The 6,995-nt window shown below is 32.0% G+C and overlaps 1 pseudogene; it reads right to left on the bottom strand.

The window, feature by feature from the left end:
• Positions 1-809: 809 nt before the first annotated feature.
• Positions 810-2,588, bottom strand: LOC113724479 (UDP-glucose iridoid glucosyltransferase-like; annotated as a pseudogene).
• Positions 2,589-6,995: the final 4,407 nt, after the last annotated feature.

Genomic DNA, 6,995 nt, shown 5'->3' with positions numbered 1-6,995 from the left:
CATCAATCATCCAATTCTCTTTTCAATGCACTCCAATTAATGATTGAATCATTAAACATACAAAAACATGAAGTTTTCACCATTAAAATCCATAGAAATGCAATTTTTACCACTTAAATCATAAAATACATATTTTCACTAAAATCTTAGTTAATTAGCTATAAAAGTAGTTAAAACATACCAAACATAAATAATAAAATACACTAAAAAACATGTAAAATATGCACTTATCAATCATTTAAGAAATATGAGATTCCGTTACTTGATTCTTTTTACTTTGATCACGATAAAAATTATTAGGACATAGCTACAATGAGAAATTGGAGCGGAGCTAGGAAAATATTTTAGTCGGATCACAAATAAATTAAAGTTATTTTAAACAATAGTAAATAGAACAAGGTGATGTAAAGAACCCTGTAATGCTTTAAAACCCATTAAATTAATACTTTTTTCTTTGTTTTTTTATATAGATAAAATGACAAATAAACTGAACTCCTCGAAGTATTGGGTTTGTGCTTATCGTCATCGTTTTGTTATTGGAAATAGTAGCAACTTATTTATTGTTATATTTTATTGAATTCCTACCAATTATCAAGGTAAAGACAAAATTTATTGGAAATTCTATGCTTAAAATTAAAAATTTCCTTTGATCAGTGGGGCATGTGCCTCTAATGACCAATACAAGGATCCGCCCTGAATTGGTGTAACTAGAACTGTTCTCCAGTAGGCATCAATCAGTCATAGGTGTAATTTTTATAATCTAGTAAACAAGCCTTGGTACTAAGAAGGCCTCTGTTAGGGTAAACCCTTCATAGAGGAAATGAGTTGATGAAATCTGTCAAGTCGCTCAAGGACTCGTATGAAGCACCACTTTTCTTCATTGAAGTATCCAGTTTTTGTTTCATGTCCAGCACTCTCTGCCTCACTTGCTTGCCTTCATTTTCGATCATAAGTCTTTTGACAGTTTTTCCTATGACTTCTCTATCGTTCACCTCTTCTAGTTCCAAGCCTACCTTCCAAACATGGGTTATATACCTTGCATTCGCCATTTGGTCTGAGAAACAGGGTCTGCAGATCATTGGAACAGCTTCACAGAGACTTTCGAGTGTTGAATTCCAACCACAATGAGTCAAGAATCCGCCCACTGACGGATGTCCAAGAACCTCCTTTTGAGGTGCCCATTTCACTATTTGACCTTTCTCCAATGCAATCTTGAAACCCGTTGGGTAACTGCTCAATCCAGTTCGAGCCATTGACGGAGCATGGCCGGACAACCCACAAGAATGGTTGGCCACTTTTTGCCAGTCCCCAAGCTGTCTCTTCTAGCTCTTTCTCTTCTATGCATGCTAAACTGCCCAAGCTTATGTAGAGGACTGAGTTAGGAGCTTGCTTGTCAAGCCATGCCATGCAACTCGTGTCTTCTTTCAAGAAACTAGTTGATGACGCTGGAACTATTTTGTGAAAAGGACCTATTGGAAAAATGGGAACTTTATACAGTTGACGAAGTTCTGATAATGATTTGTGATCCAAATCCTCTATTGTGTTCCAGATGATGCCAATTGAGGATCCTACATTGCTGATATCTTTCAACAACTCTAGCACTGTTTGGGGGATTTCGGTGTTAACCGGTATTAGTAGATCCTTAAACCGAAGAGCGTGGAGTTCAGGCACATGTTCCAACAGCTTAGACTCTGCAACAAACTACAAGTTTAGAATGATGGCATCACAGTAGAGTAACTTGCAATATGGAATCCATCAGACTAGGTGCAGGTACTGTTGGGATTTTCGTGCTGTTGAACGGTTTTTTAACTCCTCACTATTTTAAGTGTACCATAATATAACTTTATGGTGCATGTAAATTTTATTTGTGCACACCAACTTATTACATAAATACAACTTGTTTGGTAGATGTATACCAAATTTTAGAAAAAAGTATAACAATCATACGCAATCGTACCAAACCCACTGTATCTGCTCCAATCGTTTCAAAGATATCTGCTCCAACTTTGAAAAGATATCTTTGAAACTTTAAAGTAAGAAGCAACTATGCTACTATTAAGACTATTAAAAATGCTGAAGTGAAAAAGAAGTGCCATAATTTTACCTTGTAAGGGAATAGAATTTTCTGCACCAAGTCGAAGAATGGTATGATGAGTTTGCATGTAAAAAGCACTGAAGGTTCCTAAGACCATGCTGGATATGTTCAAATGATTAGCCACAGAGCGACTAAAGTGCATGACTGCATCATAGATTATACAACAGACGTGGCCATGGTTCTCCCGATCTTTCATCATTTGAGCCAGTGAATCTTGGAGGGAAACTTTGCAATTTTCATTTATAGCTGTGATTACGGCAGATATATTACCAATAGAGGTATCAAGGCCAGCAGATACATTATCCTCTAACGGTAAAAAAACGAATTCAGGATGATTCAAAGTATTGAGAGAGTTGAATTTAGTGTGTGCAACTATGATGGAGAACCCTCTGGAATGAAGAATTTTCCCCAGCTGAAGCATTGGTGTGGTGTGCCCCTGGTAAGGAAATGGGACTAAAACTATGCTACGTTTTTGAGCTCTGAGGATTACCATTGTTTCCCTTGCTCTCTGAGCTGATCCTTGATTTGATAAATATATGTATCACCTTTTGCCTTGTACAGTTGTACTGCTTGTCAAGTTTAGATCTTAGGCGGCTAATATGGTATCAATCAAACCGGACTTTCGAGGTGATTGACAGGTTCTGTCTTGTTTCTGGATTGTTCATTTGTTCGTTAGTGTACCTTCGGCTGTTATTTTTAATTCGACGTGCATATGCCAATGGGAATAACATATTATATGTGCCAACATCCTACGTAACCAAAAAAGTTGTACGCATGCAAAATTTAAGCATACCTAGATACTTGTCCATTTCTGAGAAGCATCAATTTTTTTTTTTTGGATACAAAAGTCTTTGGTGTTCCTTGATAGAATCTGGATATTCACGTCACTAGAGGCGGATCACAATTGTTTATACAAAAGCAATCGGTTTTTTCTAGCGCATCTGTCATTGGATTTTCTTGACAAAGTGGTTTGCACATTGTTGGTTGAGATGGCGATGGGTCCAAAGAATAGGTGGTGAATGAAGTGGATCCACATCCATAGACGCTGAAGTACAGACTGTACAGTTGTGCTTTTCGTTGGATTGTACTAGATACAATCATAATAGTAAAAACTGTACAGACTGTACAGTTGTGCTTTTCGTTGGGGAGAATTTTTTTTCCCTTGTTTAGAAACGAGGCGGGATCCGTTCCACCATCTGTTAAAAAATTAATATATATATATATATATATATATATATATATATATATGATGTTGCTGCAACATGTTTACAAGTCAAAGAAGAGGTGTGGAAAGTTGGGGGAACAAACGGTAGAGAAAGTGTGTTGGATGGACACGTGTAAAAGTCTTTTGTAACCTGGAACTTGAAGACTGTTGGGCGTTGAAATTAAGCGGAATGGAAATAGGAAAAGTTGAGGGGATTTCAAAGTGTAAATGTGAATTTAGTTTTATGAAAGAACGTAGAGTTCAATTTACGTTTCATGAAAGAGGATGAAATTCAAGGTATGCTAACATAATTTTTATTTCTTTTTAATTGAAAATAGTTATATTTATATTGCATAGTTATATATTTGTTTTTGCACAAGTGACATATTGAAGCATCTTCTCATAATGTACAATTTAGGTGGTTTGTGATGTTATAAGATATTCAATCAAATGTTATTTCTTGTCTTAATTTTAGTTATAACTATGCTATATATTTATTAAATAGACGTACCATTATAATTAAAGTTAATATTTGATATTTTAGGATGCCATATATTTAAATAGAATAAAATTATTTTGAACATAACATATTAAAATAATTTTGGCGCCCCCCAAGGAAAAAATCTTGGCTTCGTCACTGCCTAGGAGGAAATTGGGGCCTATTGCTAACAAAAGATTGTGAAAATTTACCTTTATATCCTAATTATTCGAAAAAATCTAATGAACAAATTTTGCAAAAGAAACATTGTTTCTTGTTAACAAATTAAGTAACTAATAAAACCACTTGTAATGTTGCTTTAACATATTTAATTTATATTAAATACAAAATCTACTAGTTTTCCTTTCGTAAAAATATAAGTGTAATAGTTTTTCAATTTTAGTTACAAACATTTATGTTTTTTACATAAATGTAATGATTCAGAGTAAAATGCCCATAAATAGTTAATATTTTGTTGATGTAATGCAAAAAACTCATAAAGAGCTGGTATGTTATGGGCACAATCTTTTTTACTTTCACATATTTAAAATTTGTTAAATACAGAATCTACCAGTTTCCCTTTCGTAAAAATATAAGTGTAACAGTTTTTCAATTTTAGTTACAAACATTTACATATTTTACATAAATGTAATGATTCAGAGTAAAATGCCCTTAAATAGCTAGTATTTTGTTGATGTAATGCAAAAAACTCATAAAGGGCTGGTATGTTATGGGTGCAATCTTTTTTACTTTCACATATTTAAAATTTGTTAAATACAAAATCTACCAGTTTTCCTTTCGTAAAAATATAAGTGTAACACTTTTTCAATTTTAGTTACAAACATTTATGTATTTTTATATAAATGTAATGATTCAGAGTAAAATGCCCATAAATAACTAGTATTTTGTTGATGTAATGTAAAAAATCCATAAAGAGCTAGTATGTTATGGGCAATATCTTTTTTACTTTCACATGTGTAAAATTTGTTAAATACAAAATCTATTAGTTTCTCTTTCGTAAAAATATTAGTGAAACACTTTTTCAATTTTAGTTACAAACATTTATGTATTTTACATAAATGTAATGATTCAGAATAAAATGCTCATAAATAACTAGTATTTTGTTGATGTAATGCCAAAAAATCATAAAGAACATGTATGTTATGGGCAATATGTTTTTTACTTTCACAAAAATCAGTTTATGTTAAATACCACCTGCATGGCTGTGTTTAGTACTGCTTACGCTTCCTCTTCGGTGTTTTATTCCTAGGCCCATTATATTTATGTGAATTCCATGACACCCCAATACATTTTCAACTTTCGCAGTACGCGTCACGGTCGATGGGCCCATGAACATTTCCAAACCGCCCGCGCCTGTTATAGGTAACACTTGTTTTTTTACAAATATTCCCTTTATCCTCCGTACATGTCAGCTTTGCAACGTGCCTGTTTCTTTGCCATATTCTTTACCTTTCCATACCTGTCTTGTATTAGTTGAATACACTACAGAATTTACCATATATATTTATATATAATATTTAATTTAATTAGTTACAAACTTATAATAATAATGTTAAGTTGTATGTATTATATAATGTATATTAGTATACGTAATATAATTGATATTATCAATTATATTAATAATTATAAATTTCTACTAATAGAAATTATTAATTAGTTATACTAAATTTACTAATATACTTATACTAAATTCTTAATTACACTTAATACAATAACACTTTTTTCTAAAAAAAAAATACAATAATGACTTAGTGCTTGTATTTGTGTCAAAAGTGAAAACTTGACTACTTTAGTTGTATTAGTTTCATTATGTTGTATTGCATTCAAATAGCTATTGTTTAATTGTTTTTGTAGGTTTCAATTGTATAATTATAATGGATAACAACTTGGTGATATATTGGTATTTTAGTACTTGATTATTTGTTAAATTTTGATTATAATAAATTATATGACAAATTTTTATTAGCAAGCGAGGTGGGGTAGGGGTGGGGGAGGGTCTTTTGCCCCAACCGCACCCTGTTACCATTTCTAATTGTCCACTTTTGATCCCAAATCTATTTTTTTATCTAATTGGCCCCTAAACAAGTAAAAGTGTATAATTTAAGGACTTTTAGCCATTTTAAACATAAATTCTGTTAGAATTCAAGGGCAGTTTTGTCCAACCATAATAAAAAACATTGAGAACTCAATAAAAAGTATCAACAGTAGGAGAAGAAGCCTTGAAAAGAAAAAATCCTTCATTTTCCTTGAACTCTTCATCAAAATTTTCTACAAAATTCCTAAATTCATTGATTTCATACTCAAGTGGAAAAAAGTTTCATTAGATCTTCCATGGCCCTCTCAAGTATGAAATCAATGAATTTGGGAATTTTATTGAGAAATTTGATGAAGAGTTTAAGGAAAATGAAGGGTTTTCTTTTCTCAAAATTCTACTCTTGCTCTCGATGCTTTTGATTAAGTTCTCGATACTTTGGATTAATGTTGGACAAAAATGCCCATTGAGTCCGTTTGGATTTATGTCTAAAATGGACAGAAATCCTTAAACTATTCACTTTTAATTGTTCAGGGGCTAGTTGAAGACAAAAAATAAATTAGGGGCCAAAAGTGGACAACGACAATAGTTAGGGGCTTCCCAAGTTTTTTTTTTCTATCTAATATATTACTGTATTGGTTTAAAACTTAAGTAAATCTTATATATACGGATAGTGTATACACAATTACTGTTGGATACATGACACATGTGCAAAAGTTGAATTTCAAATTCAAATTTTGTATAGTTATCATTTACCAAATATTATCAGCATAAATAACATTAATTCTATAAAAGTCAATATGCGTAAAGTAAATATAACGAATAATTCAATTTAATAATATAATTTAATTATACATCAAATATTATTACAAATATAACAATAGGATGGAATCCAAAAGAAGAGAATAACGCATATAAACTAGAACCAAGTATGAAGAACCATTCCTACAATAGCCACTTGATCAATTAAAAATATCCAACATACTACCACAAACAAATCATCAACTAAAAGGAAAATAAAAGGGTATAGTAGTAACTTGTACACCAATGTCCCAAAATAGCCACAATTTTAGCATATATATATATATATATATATATAAACCGGAACCAAGTACGATGAACCAACATGACGAGGGTAGCCACAAACAAATTAGAGCTAAAATGA

The sequence above is a fragment of the Coffea arabica genome, chromosome 2c (assembly GCF_036785885.1).
Source record: "Coffea arabica cultivar ET-39 chromosome 2c, Coffea Arabica ET-39 HiFi, whole genome shotgun sequence".
Taxonomy (NCBI): Eukaryota; Viridiplantae; Streptophyta; class Magnoliopsida; order Gentianales; family Rubiaceae; genus Coffea; species Coffea arabica.
Note: the sequence above shows the minus strand (reverse complement) of the source record. Positions and strands in the feature narration are given on the sequence as shown.